Source organism: Amia ocellicauda, chromosome 8, assembly GCF_036373705.1.
Source record: "Amia ocellicauda isolate fAmiCal2 chromosome 8, fAmiCal2.hap1, whole genome shotgun sequence".
NCBI lineage: Eukaryota > Metazoa > Chordata > Actinopteri > Amiiformes > Amiidae > Amia > Amia ocellicauda.
The window spans coordinates 38,408,423-38,426,222 of NC_089857.1; the positions used below are offsets into that span (position 1 = coordinate 38,408,423).

Below are 17,800 nucleotides of genomic sequence, written 5' to 3' on the forward strand. Positions count from 1 at the left end.
GGCCGCACACTTCATACTTGCGCCCTCAGTCTAAAACACAAATCCGTGCACAACACCCCCTCTCTGTGGAAGCAGGGGAAAAAAGAAGAAACGCAGTGGAATTGACACAAGTTCATTAGCTGTGGTTTCATTGTATGGAAGCATAATGATGTCAATTTAAGTTCCATGTATATGTATTTTTGAAGACTGGGTATGCAGAGAAACGAGTGTGTCGTGATGTTTAGGACGATGCAGAAAGGGTAGCATGTTTTCCTCCACATCCACATGGCAGTTTCCCAGTGTGTTGTTACTCACGGGCTGGTCGTGTGAGTGTCTGAGCTGCGGACCCAGAAGGACCGCTGGGGTTTAGGATTGTAAGAGACCTTTCAATCACAGTATCTTTAGAAGCGACTGTTTTACATTTCTGTTCACAAGCGCACACTGGAAATCTATATTGTATCCATATATGACACAAAAACAGCCAGATATAGATGTCAGGGAACTGTTCTGGCACTGCAAATATCTGACCTGCAATGCATGTGTTCTTTCAAAACAAATCACGATTGAAATGCCTTATAATCGAGCTGAGACTGGAAAACTTGTCCTGGTTGAATGGTTGTTGATGTCTTGTCTTTCAAGTTTGTGTGACTAGTTTGTAAAGAATGGAGGCAGAATTACAAGATTTAGCTATGCAGTGTATTATGTTTGCAATTCAAATGCATTGTGAATTAGAGAGCAATGCAGAAACTCAGTATTTCTACAATATGAAGGCCATAGTGTAACGCAGAACAGTATTTGGGACATTAATCAGAAGCTGATGCAACAATAATATTTCAATTAAAACATATACGTTTAGTACAGATTGGTGTTATTTATGAAGAAAAGCATTCACGCTTGAGTTTGTACTTAGGCCTGGACCAAATTAAAACTTGGATGTACCCTTGCATCACAAATTATACATTTATACTCATTCATTGAAACCAGTTTTTACTACTTATGAATCAAATGTGATAGGTTACAAGATAGTCATTTGCAATTCTTGGTTATATTAAAGATTGTATTTGGTCTAGTCCCTAATGTGCTCCTATTTGACATCTATTTCAGCATGCTTTTTTTGTAGATCATTTTCACATGCAAGAATGTACTTTCAGAGCACTGTCCCTTATAGTCGATGATGTATATAACCATGTTTTTTCAATGCACTTTTGGCAGTGAATCCGGTGATGATGGCCTCAGTGTTATTCTGCCCTGTATAAGTATAAGGCCAGTTCCTCTGAAGCTTTTCTCTTACAAATTGCTGTAGAAAGGCTGTGGGTGAAATGAATGTGAAACCCCTAAAGGAGCTAGAGTTGTACCGTTGTGAAGGCTGTGCTGTTGTGACCCTCTAGTGCTCCATATCTTTCGAAACACATTTTGACCAGCCCAGTTTTTTTTAAATTCCAGTTTGTGTTGGTAGCCTAGATAGTAGTTGCTTGTCTAAAACAAAGAATGACAGCATTGTCTCATTTGTGTGTGTGTGTGTGTGTGTGTGTGTGTGTGTGTGTGTGTCATGTGATGTACATGGTATTTATTTCTCCTTGTTTCTGTAATTCGGTCACCAGGCTATATCAAAGACAATTATGATTTGGGTTATCCTCGTTAACACTGGTTTTAAGAGTTTTCAATATAATGAACACTTGCAGCTTGATCTTACTTCTTTTGCAACTGTTCTGCTTCCATCAGTCTGCTGTGCTCAGACAGAAGAGTATTGTTCTGATACTGTTGTTCCTGTTTTCTCTACTAACTTTGTATACTTAATATTTGTTATGCGATTTGCATTCAGTACCAGCAGTAAGTCAAGTTAAATACATTTTAGCCCTATGTGCTATGTAGGTTCGATCCCAGCTCATGTCATTTGGCGATTGTGACCGGGAGTGCTCAGTGGGGGTGCACAATTGGCTAGGGATGGCTCAAGTCATACTTCCTCACCCTTCCCATATGGGGGGGCGTGGTGACAAGCCGAGATCCATTAGCCTAATTAATGATTCTAAATCTTAGGAGGAGAAAACACAAAAAATAATTGTCGATTCAACATTTAATTTTATTTTTGGTGATTCGTACCCTCAAGACGCATACAAATACATGCCATTTAATGCTCTTTAGTCTTATACATATAGATATTTTTTACATGCGTTCGAATGTTTTTGACAGCGACCTTAAGCCATACTCTTCCCCATCAGTCACATCTCCTGGTAGTTGTTCGTCATTTCCATCACTGCTCAACTGGAAGAGATACTGAAATTTGTTTTTGCTTTCCTTTCCTCCGGAGGCTCCCTAAGGCTTTTTTATTTTTTGAAGTGGTGATGGTGATATTAAATCATAGTCATATAACTGATGCATTTCAGTGACGTAAACAATCCAGTGGAATACAACAGAAGTCAAACCTGCTGTTTTAGCCACTCCCCCGCTTCCCTAGACAAATATGCAAAAAAATCATAATATCATTTAAAAAAATCTGTTTCTTCAAATACTGCGATATTGAATATTATTGAATACCTGTGCATACCTAGGTTGAATGATATAACAGGTAGTTAGTGTGTTATCAAAATTCTAGACTATTACTAAGTAGTGTTGTCACGATACCAGAATTGTGACTTCGATACCGATACCAAATCACAACATTCGATACCGAAACGATACTTGATACCAAAACATTACCACAAAAGAAAACATATTAGCCAAAGGCACAGAATAACTATTGAGCATTTTTAGTTTTTTTCCAAACACTGAACAATATGCTGATGACTGGGTAGATAAACCAAAATAACTAGCAATAAAACTACCAACACCATAATAAATAACATAATATAATATTTCTCTCACAAGCAGGTAACTTGGAGCATCATTATTTAGGGAGTTACACATTATAATAATTGAACATGAAATACAACCTTCAACATGTCTGCATACCAGTGAAAAATAAATACTTTTTCAATGCCATGCTTCCCACACGCTGAAGCATTACTGAAAACTGTCACTCCGTCAGTCCCCTGCCCAATCCAAATGACATGTTGTAAATACTTTGTAGTGGACAGATTGTTTTGTCTTGTTGGAGTTAAATGAAGGCCTAATTTCAGAAGCTCAGTTTTTGTGTGTGTGTGTTTCGTTTTGTTTTGTGCTTTTGTTTTGCTTTGTGCAAATTGCTTCAATTACACTCCGCACCTGCAAAGGTATCCGTGTATCGTTGGTCAATTTCATGCAGATCAGATGTCCACAGTTCTGCGCAGTTCTCCACCAATGGGATCAGAGGAAGATCTTCGCAGAACTGCAGAAATCGTGCTACATGAACGGGGCCTTTCTCTCTTGCTTGCACTTATTTTACTGGTGTGTTTAAAGCTGTGCAAGTCTGAAAAAGCCCATTTCAGCAATCTTATCTTTCGAGTAATTTAATTGTAATCAATTTTTTCCCTGCATTTTGTTTACAGTAATCATGTAAATACACATAAGCACAGTTATTTTTTATGTTTTATGGCTGTGTTTATTGCTGTGCGGGTCTGAAGGAAAAACATATATTGATCTCTTTCTAGTAATTTTATTTTCATAAAAAAATGTTTGTCTGTATTTTTTACAGTGATCATTTAAATACATTTAAGCACAGTTATTCTATTGTAATCTACACTTATATGCTTGTACATGTTGTTCACTGGATGTCTGCAATATTATGGCAACATAAGACACATTTGACAGACGTATCGAACGTAACAACAATTCTAGAATCAAACCGTTTTTTTTTTTTTGGTTTGGTTCAAATTTTCAAACACTAAAACTAAGTAAAGTGATGAAATTAGGGTTAGATTTTGGTCCAGGCTAGGGTCAGGATAAAAGTCCCCAGTAAACGCAGACTTTCAATAAGGTTTGTGTTGTTTATGTTCTGAGATATCTGAATTGTGTGTAGACATTCATAGGCCTAGCTTTAAAAATTGGTGTTGGCTGCGATTAGGGTTTAGACTTTTGTTTGGCCCTAACTGGGATATGTAACCTACTGCGATAGTTCAATGGGTACTACTGAAAATCCTCTTATTTGTGCACTGAAATAAATCATTCTGTGTAAGAAGCTTAACATTTTAGTTCAGCCCATTTGGGAATGGATTCCAGTTCAACATTTGCACAACTAAGATTAGAACATTAATTGATTAAATTAAATATATTCATCATACTGTACTGTTAGATCATTTCACATTAATCCATCATTATTTTCTCAACCTCTTGGCATTGAAAGAATTGGTTTTGAATGGGTGGAAGGAGAAATGTATGATGGACTGTTTAGCATGTCTGAGTGAGTCAATCTTTCCAGGGTATGGTAACAGTTATTTGGCTAGATATTCAAGATTAGGAATAGTTTCTGTTTTTAACAATTTCTATTTTTTAATTTCTCAGTGTAGGTCATATTCCTGGAACTTTACACATGGCTTCTATAAAATATTACTTTTACAGAGTGCTTGCCAAGGCAATAGATTTTGTTTGTAGCATGAGTATTTCTTTTCGAAATATCACAGTTGTCTGTCTGGATTTGATCTTGTTTTGTCTTTGTAGACTCTCATCACCATTTCAAATTAAACTTTGGGTTTTTTATATGTAATTGTAATTTTTCTGGGTTCTCCCCCAGAAAATTAAGTATATTTAAGATTTTGATTGGTATATACTGCTGAAGTTTAACCATTTCAGCCATAAATGTAGTTTCTTTACCACTAAAGGAAACGTGTCTCTAATTTATAGGAATTATTTCTGCAACAATGTTCCTCCCTTGCTTTGGCTAAATGACAGCTGTTCTTTCCCTGGGGATTGATTGTGTAATCTTAAATGAATATGCAGTAGTAAGCAAGTTTGGGAACAATTTGAGATACTAGTTCAGGTAGTAAACCGTATTACTGAGCAAACTTTCTTAAATAACTTCAGACTGCACGAATAGACTCCAATGTTTAGTATTTTAGGTGCAGTCCATGGGATCTGAGTTACCCCCCTTTCTGACCTTCCTGACTATTTTGGAGTCAATACATGCTAATTGACCTAAACAAATGGAAATAAACTGCACAAACATACAAAACACAAATAGCCAACTGGTCCCTTATTTACCTTTTAATGTTCACATATGTGTAAACATATGTAAATATCAGCTAAGGTGCCTTTCTTAAAGTCATTTTTGTATCTAAGCTATGGCATCTGTTGCCAGGTATAATATTCATAACACCTTTGTGGTATGTTGAATGAGAACATCTGTTCATTAATATTTACATTGTCAGTGGTCCAGTGGAACAGTGGGGTGGACTTGCTTCCTGACACCATCTGTATTGTTCTCATCAGTGTTGAGATTGATACCACACAAATGCTGATGATTGGACCATGTCTTGAAGGCTCCATATTTTCTTGACTAGTTATTTTTTTGTTATTTTTTAACACAATATTTAACATGTACAATAAAGGCCTGAATTTACCTTATTCTGAAATAATGTAACCGGTTTTAATTATTCTTTATGCTCAAATTAAAGCATTATAAACTATTTAAAGAGTGTTGGTGTTATTTGACAGTTTTAATTGAAAAAGGAACAGAAAACAGAACCTTGATGTTTTGTCAATTATTTACATGCCCAACAACACTATAATTAGATCATTTAGAGCATTTTGCTTCACACAGAATTATTTGACTCATCTTTTGTATGCTTTCAATTAAGTGATCTCAAGTAAATGCATGAAATTCGAAACATTTGATAGAAAAAAATGTACTAAGGTGTATTACCCCATTAAACAATGGTCTTTCGGGATAGTGATAATGAGATAATGAATTTTGCATTAAATTATCAAAACATTTTAGTTTTCTTTTGGAGAATGTTAATACATTTTCATATGAAACATGAGTATTGTTTTTTTATTGTATTTCAGTTAGACTGTCTATGTGGAGCAATCTTTTGGACTTCCCACCTGTATGTAGATTAAGATAAAAGTGCCTAGTCTTCAGTAAATACTCAATGTTCAAAATCGATAGAGAGGCTGAGCATGAGTGATCCTTGCTTAATTAAAGTGTAATGCAACACATCTGAGACATGTTAAGGAATGACATCACTGTGGTGTGCCACATAATTTAGAATGATTGCTTGAATTAGTGTGCTTTCTAGTTACTGTCAGTGCAATATTTTCCATAAGGAGGCCAAAGACTGATATGAATGGTGAGGCTTCTGTGTTAGAATAATTCGTCTGTTGTGAGATGTTCCTTTTCTTCACGAGCTACACCCAAAGGACAACCTCGTAAATGTCAGTTCCTCTTACAGGCAGTAAATGGTAGGTTCATGATTAAACACTGGCATGGTGGTTACTAAAGAGCAGTGCATTGTATGAAGTGTGTCTCGGCTGTGGCTGGAAAATCAAGCACTGGATACGCTGGTTAACTTGTGTAATCCTTAATTATATATTTTCACTCTATAACCTAGTTTTGGGGCAAGAGACAAAATACAGAAGACAGAAGACGTTCTTAATGTATTTAACAGGGAGTAGGTTCACCCGAGGCATCAGTGCCTGCTGCAGTCCTCTTGATAGATGGCCGGTAGAGTATTGTGTCATTCCTCACACAGTACGGTTTCTGGTGCCGCAAGAGAATGTAGATTCTGCTGTCTCTTTCTGGTTTGCGGTTTCATTCATCCCTAAAAGTCTTCTGTGGAGTTCAGTTCAGGATTGTGAGCAAGCCATTGCATATTTTCAGTGCTGTTCTCCTTTAGCCATGTCTATGTTGTACTTCCAGGTTTGTCACATGATGTGTCTTACTATTGATGGGCCGTCTCTCACCATAAACAATTCCATTATTGCTGGCAGTGTGCTGTGGCTCACAATTAAAACACTAACAAATGTCTGTCCTTCACACATTACTTCTATCTATAGCTTAATTTTTGTGAAGCAGATTCTCACTTATGCGTGTTGACGTCATGCAGGCAGTATTGATAGACATACATGATTGTCCTAAAGTCTTGCTGATTAACTAAAATACATCTAGCCCGTGTCCAGTTAGACCATTCCAATGGCGCTGTAACTCCAAAACACGTGAAAACTTTCTGTAATACCTGCGCTTCTGCAGCACTCTCTTGTTTTCCGGTTATGTATAGAGAGGAAAAAAACAAAAAGGGCAATGATAAAAATGTTGTTTAGACTACACAGCCCTGCGTTATTTATCATATCACCAAAGAGCAATGTTATGTTGGGTTATGGTCAAAATACAGTGACCTTCCTTGATCAAGTGCACCCAAAGCCCACAGATAAGAGGAGCAAAATAATAGACTACAATGGAAAGAATGTACGGTAATTATTTGTACCTTGTCAAGAGGGGGCCTCTAGACCCCTAGTGATTCAAATCTGGGAACTCTACACACAGCTACAAACTAACCCTTGCCAACATGAGACAAATATCGCCCTGCTTCCCCGACACTGCTGAAATTGCATCAGTTTGTCATGCACAGGGCATGCCAGCTCCCCACAATATCATTTGCTTGCAAATGTGGGCCCTGCCTTGCAGCCCCAAAGCGCTTTCATTGGTATCAGGCTCCTACCCTGAGATTTGTCATTTCTTTGGCACTATCAGTGGGTAGTAATTTTAATAGGTTAGGATGTTGTTGTTGTTGTTTTTTCCTCAACCCTTAAGGAATTGGAGAGTACAGACACGGTGTGTGCAGAGGGGTGACGTCGTGAAAGCTTGGTAACTCAGTGTTTGTTATACGTTTTTTTTTGTGGGGGGGGCAGAGAATGATACTACACACAATAGGAAATTCTTTCACAGCAGGAATGCATTTCAGAGTGAGTCAAAATAAACACAATTTATAATTACTGAGGCACAATGTGCTGCTCTCTTACTATGTGCTGCTTCAGTTGTTGAGTGAATACTTTTTATGGTTTATGTAATCACTTCAGGCCACACTGTATCTTCCAATATTTCCCCAAGAATGGTGACTGAATATTTATTACTGACTATTTAAATGTAGTTCTGTTTTTTAAATTATTAATCTAGCTCCCAGAGGCGCATTTATATAAACAATTGTCCCCCTGCTAGATTTAAAAGTAGCTACATTTCAAACTGCTACCGAGAACTGGTGTTACACTACAACCCCAAATTAAGTGGAATTTATTTTGGTTTATTTCTTCCAGCAGTTCCTCAAAGTATGCTGAAATTTAAGTGTAAGCTGTTAATAAATGTAAGGACAACTAAAGAAATGAACAAAAGGAATTCTTGAGATTTTATAGTTGTTTTAACTGTTATGAAAGAAGCATTAGCTTCGGGAGGTGAACCGCGACTCTGACTATTTCCTGGGAGATTTCATTGCTGTAGCTGTTTAAGGGTGAGTCATGAACTCTGAAAAAGTTTTAGTTCAGTATAAAAATAGTCTAAGCACAGGTCGCAGTAATAAACTTTTCAGCTCTTGAGGATGAAAGAAAAGCTGTTTGTAATATAGAACCGGCACCCATTGTGATGAGACTGTAGGCCTTTTTCACACACTAATTTGTTTGTGCTGCAAATTGCCTTAAAAATCCATTTTACTGCTGTTTCCGTGCTTGAGTCAATACACCATCTGCTGGATGGAAAGGCCTGAAACATAGTTTTCAAATATTTTTACTCTTCTGCAGTGGGATTTGTGTTCCCTTTTTAAAATCGTGTACTATGTTGAACTCTTTTGCTGTAAATGCAAAACATTATTTCTATAAATCATAAATTAGTTTTTCTTCAGATTTATTTAATCTAGATCTCTAGGACCATCTGTACCATCACTAAAACATTTACTGATTATTATTATTATTATTATTTTTTAAATATTTTTTAACTAACATAAGTGGTTCAGAATCCTGTATGTTCTATCCATTTTAATAACGATCACCCACAGGATGTCTTTTGATTACTTTTGTTTTATTGGAGTATTTTCTCAATGTGCATATAAAGCTTTGTATTGTAGAGTTGTGCATTATAACACACATTGTTTGCACTGTAGGAAAAATATTTTTTATAGCAATTGATTTGTAATTGAGTGAACAAGATTAGACTTAGACGTATTATATTCCATAATATTCTTGTATAATAATAATATCCATCTTCCATGCTGATTTTTGGAAAAGGCATCATGCCCTAGTATATGACTTAAATACAGGTTTGCATGCTACAGACTTCTTTGTAATATCTGGCATTGAATGGAATGCAATTGTCAATTAAGATTTTTTTTTAAAGAAACTCCTCCCACAAGTTGTTGAAGTAGTTGTGCGAACATGTCTTTTTCACTGTGCATTTTGTTCTGCAGATGTTACTTCTCTACTCTTCCCCTCCTCAGATCAGCTATTTAATTGATCACTCTTACATAGCCTGTTACATAGATTTTCTGCATTTTGCTGACACCAGTCTATTTGGCCATAGTGGTTTTATGTTTTCAGATTTTATAAGATGACTGTGTTGGTTATGTCTCAGTAATCTGTTGTGATAACTGTCAGCCTGGTGTTATTCATAGTGCGGCTGACATTTTCAAGCTAGTAAAACATTCTGAGAAGGCAAGGCCTCGTCAAAGGGTGTGAACGTCCTAGCCAGGCTGACTCTGGGAAGCAGATAGCCGTTCAGAGATAGGCACCCGCAGAGGAAACTCTTGCTTCTTGCTCTCCTTAAATCATTCATATGTTCACATAGATAAAGAAAAAAAGTGCAACAGAAAAATACAATACAAGCACAAACTGCCAGCAACAATGAAGGGGACCAAGCATATCTTTATGGATATGGCATATTTTAATGCTAGTTAAAACATAAAAATGAAAACTGATCTGTTAAAATATAATGATGAGTCTAACTATATATCCGAAGTGACAATAGGTGTAATGTGATTTGCTCATGGTGGCCATCTTGTTTTATGAATCAACTTGCCTTTAACAATCTTGATAGAGGACCAAGCCAAGGTCATGTGTGTAAAATTTCGCTTCACTCTGCCCTACAGTTTCAGAGAAGAAGATAATTTAATATTTTTGATTAATCCAATATGGCAGCCAAACCATGTGACTGATAGTTTTATAGGTCTTATCATAACTTCATGCACCAAGTTTCACATGTGTCCCGTATGTAATTTCAGAGAAGATGGTGTTTGAATATTGTCTTATAAATCCAGTATTGCCACACTGCCATATGACGTATGGCCTCTTGAGGAACAGCTTCCTACAGGTATCTACCACCATTCCAATTTTCATGAATTTCTGTTCAGAAGTTTTCATTTTATTGTCATTTGAAAAATATATGGGGAATAATAATAATCTGACCAATTCCAATATGTGGCCCAGCCACTTCGTTGCTTGGCCCCCTAATTAGGGAATATGACAAAATACCAAAAATGAATGAATTTATATCTGCGTATTCATTATCTTGACAACGCTTTGAATTGGTTCATTCCACGGGCCGTGCCATTAACTTTGTGTGTGCTTGTATTTTACAGCCAGTATAGATGAAAGGTAATAAAACATGTTTTTATTTTATGATGCAAAATTGTTACTAATTTGCCAGTACTGGCTTTTGTTGGCAAGCAATTGTAACAGTATGATAACACAGTACCTTGAACTATTAGCAGATTTCTGGGAAATGATCCATGCCTGAGTTGGGGCACTGATAGATAAGGAAGTATGGAGTGCAGTTTGTGGTAGTATTAATTTATTTGTCTTATCATGCAGGAGATGTAACCTTCCTCTGTTTGGGGCCTGGCTGTGTTGCTCAGCATTTTGTAGTTCTCAGAGGAAAAGATGATACCTCGCCTCTGTCTATGCATTTTAACCCTAATTTCACTTCACTCCACTGAGGACAAAGCTGTTGGACTTGAGCACTCTTCTCATCGGGGTTACAATATATAATAACACAAATCAGATCCAAAATGAGATCTGATAACACACACATTTTCACAAATTGTTAAATTTCGTCTGAATATAAAAGGCCTGATTTTATCTGTGAGGGTGACTATTATGTTTAGCTCTGCACTATTAAATGTGAAGGTCATTTTGTGCTGCTTCAAATGCATTTGATTTGTGAGTCGTGTTATCAAGTGATTGTACAACAAAAGCATTAGAACGGATTTAAAGGGGGAAGCACATACAGATTTCTGCGATTCAATTCTGTCAGTGCTGTCAATGTTTAGAAACAAATAAGCAAATTAAGCAATTAGCCAGCATGAGACTTTATGATTAATCCAGGCACCAAAAAGTGTGATAGCGCAGTACAGTAATCCTTCGAGATATGTAAGTGTTGCATTCTTGGATTGCTCTCAAATGATAATTTTACAGAGTTACACATTTCTGATAAGACAATGTTTAAAATGTTTTAATTGTGAATACATTTTAAATAATTACATTTTAAACTCTTGGTGATTAATTTAGTATTTGGGTCTTGCATTTGTAACAATTATTGTATAATGTATTTTAACACCTCATAGCTTAACTTGTCCCAAAGTGAACAGTTTTGTGGAAATTCATAATTGAAAAAGGTCTTCTGATGGAACAAAACTAACTAGCTTATTGAAATAATTAGATGCAGATTAAATAATTTATCATTGGAAATGCAGTAAATGAATTGCAACATATTTATGAAATAGAACTACTGTAGGTGGGTTAAAATTGCTGATTAACCACCAACACCTGCAGTCTTTCAACACTATCCATGGGTGTGTTATTTCTGATACAATACCTAATGGTAATTGAATATGAAGAAAAAGATGTTTGGTGACCTCAGTGAAAATAGGTGTGATGCACTTCAGATTTCTCTAAGAAGATCTGCCTTGTTTTCTTCCAGCAGGTGGCACTGATCTGTTTCTAAGACGAAGAACCATAGTCCCTTTCAAAAATAAACCTGTTTTTATTTTTATTTGACAGAACACAGTGGCAGAGTAAAATACAAGAAGCTCATGGACTATGAACTTCAGACAACCAAGCATATAAGAGTAATGCTGAGAAAAGCTCAGCATTCAAATCATTCATTTTTTATTGTTCCTTGAATATATATATAACTAGTTTTATTTGGTGTATATATATATATATATATATATATATATATATATATATATATATATATATACACCAAATAAAACTATTCACATGTTTTTAATAGGGTGTACACTGGGCTCTTAGTCTTTTGATGATGTTGGGAGAATACTGTGCTATTCCTCTCACAATGTAGGTTCAAATGTAAAAAGGTTAAAATGGAACTACGGAGGAAAGTTGTATGAGTATTTATGGGAAGGCATTTGACAGGCAACAAGACACAATTTACCATGATCCCCAAAGTGTTTCTCTAAAGTACATACTGACAAATAATTTGAAAATTGAAAACTGAATACCCATGAGTAATTTCTTACATTTTCTGTCTAAAGAATCGGTGGGATCATTTCACAGAACCTTACCACTAATCCACTAACACTTGTGTATGTGTGTGTGTATGTTTCTGTGTGTGTATGAAAATACAATAAACCTTTTATATCAGTGGAATGCATGTATGATTCTTCTTGTTCTTCAAATTTTGAGTTTCTATTGTTTTGTTTTTTGTGGTGGAGAAAGGTTAAGCTTTCAGTCAGAATTAATTTAACTGACAAAGTGGTAAAGTTGGTTATATCAGACATCTTTGAGCACTATTCTCCTATTGCAGTGGCTTGCTGGCCTGCTTTGCCTTACTTGGTAAATGGACTGTGACATCGCAGCATTTAGTATGCAAGTGATTATGAGTGGGTAAGGTTAGTAGTTAATAGCTCTGATGTGCAGGGGAACTCTTCTCATCTCCACCTAGACAAACCAATCAAGAGGTCGTTAAAATGATATAAATACAAGTGGCATGATATAATGAAGTTGTGTTCCTTAAAGCACTTGGGTACAGCAGAGCATAATGTCATCACCTGTCTGTTACAGCCTCCCTCAGATATAACCTTGTCTGCTCCCTTGAATAGTTTTGCTGTGATCAATAAGCAGTTTTCTGTGGCCTTTCACTGCTGTCAGTTGTCATTGAGTGATGTAAATTCATGTCAGAAACTAGCTTGACAGCTTTCCCTGCCCCCCTTTAAAAAATAAATCACTAAAACTGATATGCATGACAACTGTGATGATATTTTAAAAGCTAGTTAAACCTTCAATTTGGGGAAAGAAAGTGTTGCCGGTCCATGAGTTCCATTCTGTGTCTTGGTGTCTTTGAAGATGTCACAGAAAAATGTAAACTTCATAGTATTATTATTTTGTTCTCTCTGGGATACGTTTAGCAAGTAATTATTAAATGCAATTGTTATAACTGTCACATCACACTTAAATATTAAAACAAATTGGGAAGCTGTGTCTTAATTTAAAGGACTGAACATCTGGGATAAATTCAGTATTGCAACCCTATTGTGTGAAACATCCTCAGAGATGAAGAATTGAGAGTTAGTTATACATGATTCTGAAAAATGTTTCACAATTTAATTACATTCTAAGATGTCAATGAATACAACCAAATCAAAGTAAATTGAACAATATAAATTTTAGCATTTCTTACAAAGTCAAATTCCACTTTTTTCCCCCACAGTGGGTAGCAAGATGTTTGTCAGGGTGAAATGCTCGAAGTCATGTGGTTTTGTCCACTTCAGTCTAATTTTTTATGAGATAAATTCTACATTCATATTCCAGGGATTTAAAAAGTTGTGCAACTCAAAGCACTGCAAAATGTTTTATACTGCGTTAACCACGGTTGCTTTTAGGATGGCTCCCAACCAAGGGCGGTATATCTGTATCAGTCGGACCAAAGCCAACCTAAAAACAGGCTAAACTGTGAACTGCATTGTAAACGCAGCTGGTCTCAGGACGGTTCATGCACAACATGAGTGTCTCTAAGCAACAACGCCATGAATCGGTTGTCACTTTAGGCAACTCCTCCAAGCACAAGAAACACAAGAAATTGACAAATTTTGTTTTGTTTCTACATATAATTTGTGTAAATAAGAAACTGTCTAACAAAAATGTGTGTTATGTATCTTGTGTCTAACCACCTTTAAAATCATATAAAAAACAACAGCTTTGTAACGATGCCTTCAAATTAATTTGATAATTTATGTCATGTATTTGACAATTTACAGTTATTTAATTATACTTTATGCATTTATTTTATGTATTTGTTTCAAAGGACGTCAATCCTCTGCCAGACTGCAATTAAATTACTAAATAATGTTATGAATATGTAAATTCTGTTTCAAACTCTTAGTGTAAGCAGGTGTATTTAAATTATTTCCAAACATGGGAGGTGTGTTTCTGTATTTGTGTGCAGACGCTTCATTCATGCCGTGCATTGATTCTACTGATAATTTTTAATGTGTACATAATGCACTGTTGTCTTATACATGACGTTTTGAAAGTAAAGTTTAAGCCACTCATACATAAAGCAAGCAAGGATATTCCCCTATCCAGATTACCATTGTCTGCTAATGGCCCCTGGGGGACCAGTACTGTCAGGCTCCGAGCACATTTGCCTTTATGTAATTCCATTCTTGCCACCTCTCATGGGCTACAGCTGTTCTTAAGTATACCATTGCTACTTTAACACTAGGTTTGCATTGAAAAGTGCATTAAAATGAAAAATTACACTGTGTTTTACTGACTTTAAATAAAGAGGCTGGTGGCCATTGAGATTGTAGGGCATTTAAGCCTTAGATTTGATTTGCATCTGGAGGTTGCAGTTTCTCTGATTAATATTATGTTGCATCACTCTTAAAGCTGAGCGATGTGATTGTGTGTATGTGTATAAAAGTCTGATAATGCAATAATCCCTCATTTGCTACAACAGCAAAGATGCTGATACGAAGATTTCAAAGTGGCTGGTGTAATTCCGTTTTGTGTTTGTGTATGCTGAATAGTTGTATACATATTAATTTGGCAAGGAATATGTATCATTATCCGTTTGATTAATGCCATAGACAAATATTGTAGCATACAAGAAAATCGCAAGAGAATTGTAAAGTGGTGTGAAAAGCTGGAGTGATGAAGAACAGAGAATAACCCCAGAAGACATTATTTCCTGAGCGCTAAATGTATCAGGATTGTTTCATTCTTTCTTTTAGTGTGTCCCACAGCAACTTCTTACTACTTATTAAGATTTCAAAGATACAAACCAGTAGTTCAGTAATTGCTTTCTTGAATCTGCCTTTAATAATTACACTTAGAAAAGCTGTACTGAAAATTAGAAAGGCAGAGACTAATGGAAAACTAGATTTTTCACTGAATTAGAAAGCAAGACAATCCATATATTGACAACATTTCAAGTTGAAAGAGATCGGGAAAACTGTTTTGGACTGTCCATGAGAGGGAGGCAAACACGGGTCTGATGCACAGTGGCATCTCCTTTGGTGGAGGCAGGAAAGCTGCAGAAGACTTGATACAGGAGATGTCTGTGGAAGGGTCAGTGTGCATCTCACATAACACTGGGACCTTTGTCAATGGCAAGAGAGATTCCTTGAGCCGGGAGATAAAGGGAAGTTGAAAATGACAATTTGGTTTAATAAAAAGGAAATGCCCAAAGAGGAAAAAAAAACTGCTGCAGGTCTTTGTTTTAACCTACGTTTTAGCCGACGCTTCCAGATGAAAAGGAAAAAATGTACATTACTAGATTAATTATTACTGAAATCGGTTCTACTTTCTACAAATCATGGTTTAGGCTTTTTAACTATATGTTAATCTCTCATGTGGCGATCAAGAATGAAACTGAAATTAACAAACACAAAAAATTCATATTATAAAATCTAATTTAATTTTAACATGAGTCTAATTTATAAGATCATTTTGAGCCCTAATAACTTCCTAATATGTTACTGTATTTATCATCTTCTGTAAATTACATTAAGTTGATACTGCCATCAACACAACTGTAAACTATTCATGACCTAAATTTGTAGTCAACACATTGGATTTAAGCCATAGGCAATTCCAGCATTACCTCTAGTAAATTATAAGGTATTTGTTTTATATTGTTTTGCGTGGATTTCTAAGTTATTGGATGAACTAGGTTCTTGGCACTTTACACCTTTTTACACCAAGCTACATGTCCTTCGGGATCCTGTCTAAATGATCTGTGACTCCGCTGAGCTTTGTGAGATTCCACACCTACAGTTGCTGAAAGAAAGTGTATTTCAGTGACATGTTTTCTAAAAGTGCAGTATATATCATGGTTCATTTATGAACTTTACTGGCTTTTTGCATATGGACAACTTCCAATACCTTAAACTTTTAGCTGGCAAGCAAGGGGTTGATAATACGTGCCATCCACTGTATTTATATAAAATCATTTCTTTTTTAACTTTTCCTAGTTAAAAAAAAAAAATTGCACACTTTCCAGTCACCATGGGACGTGTGATATCACTCTGGAGAAATCAATAACAATGATTTTAAAAGACTTCCAATGCTTATAGTTTGCTGTGTCCCACTTAGAAAAATTGAGAAGAAAACTGTTGTGGATAACTGAAGCAGATGCTAAGCACACGTCTTGAGAGCAGCAATGACATCTGAGTTTTTCCATTCAGATTTACTAACTATACCATCTTTTCTTCTGATACAGTAAATGTATGTCAGCTAAATATCATACATAAATCGATTGACCATTTATACATAATTATACATTGTCATTCTTGGTGATTTTGCCATCATTTACACAAGATCAACAAACCAAGTGTATATTAAACAAAATACTGTTAATATATAGGTATATTCTAAACCAATCAAACATATACAAATGAAACACTTACCAGTATAGAAAACTAGTCTTCTCGATTGCAATTTATTTGTTTTACTTGTACAACTTGATAGTGACAAAAACCCTCCAAAGGTATTTAAGACTTAACGAATGCAACAATTAAAGAAAAATATCTCCAACATTCTTTTGGATGTTAGAAATTGACAGTGACTGTAACAGATCAGAGCCATGACCTCCTGTTCTAAAGAAATTATTTCTTGTGTTTACAAAAAAAAGTGCTGCATACTTTTGCAAGTCGACATCTTTTGTTGAAACCTGTGTTCATCTGTTGAAGCAAAGGTACAAATTACCTGATTATGATGTATCATGCATCTGAGAAAGACTCTTTGTTCGGGGGAGAAAATCAATAGGAAACCTCTAGGAACAGCTCTTTTTTGCTTTTTAAATGTCCAGGCAAGAAGGGTCTGGAAATGCTGATTCCACATTTAGAACGACAGTGATTCATACCGTAGTACTGTCCGGTTAGGTCTCTAAGTTATACCTGAGGGTCTTTTGCTGACATTTCATCTGCAACTTTGGGGAAGCAAAGGCGATCTGGTTGCTGGATATAGAGGGAAACAGGGGAGAACCTGTAACATTGTTTTATTTTTAGAAAAAACGGATCTTGGAGAGCTGTATTTGGGGTAGAGCAGTTGGGTTCCAGTGGTTTGTAATGTAATTTGTAAGCGATCACATTGGCCAGATATTCCCAATATAGTGGCAGATGGACACTGAGGAATGGAAGAATAAAATCATAACATTGCATTGCTTATTTGCCTGTTAAGCATTAGGCTATATTTGGAAGCCTCACATTGTTAAATTTAAAGAGCTGCCTTAATGGGCATCTGTACTGCATGCCAAACAGCCATTTCCCTTCTTTTGCTTCTAAGGAATTCTGAAGGGCAGCTTTAAGTTTGTCTCTTCCCTCTCTGGCTTTGCTGGGTATATAGGATTTTGTTATGAAGCGAAAATAAGTTAATTAATTAATTTTGTTAGTTTGTAGCAGCAGCATGGAAACAACAACAATGTTCTTGCTTAAAGTAATGAGTTGGGACAGCAACTGAGCATGTGGTT

The 17,800-nt window shown here is 35.9% G+C and overlaps 1 protein-coding gene across 1 annotated transcript in view; it reads left to right on the forward strand.

Annotated features, from left to right (window-relative positions):
* snx24 (sorting nexin 24) overlaps positions 1-17,800 on the forward strand; it is a 35,977-nt gene that overhangs the window by 262 nt on the left and 17,915 nt on the right. The gene's annotated exons all lie outside the window — the stretch shown is intronic.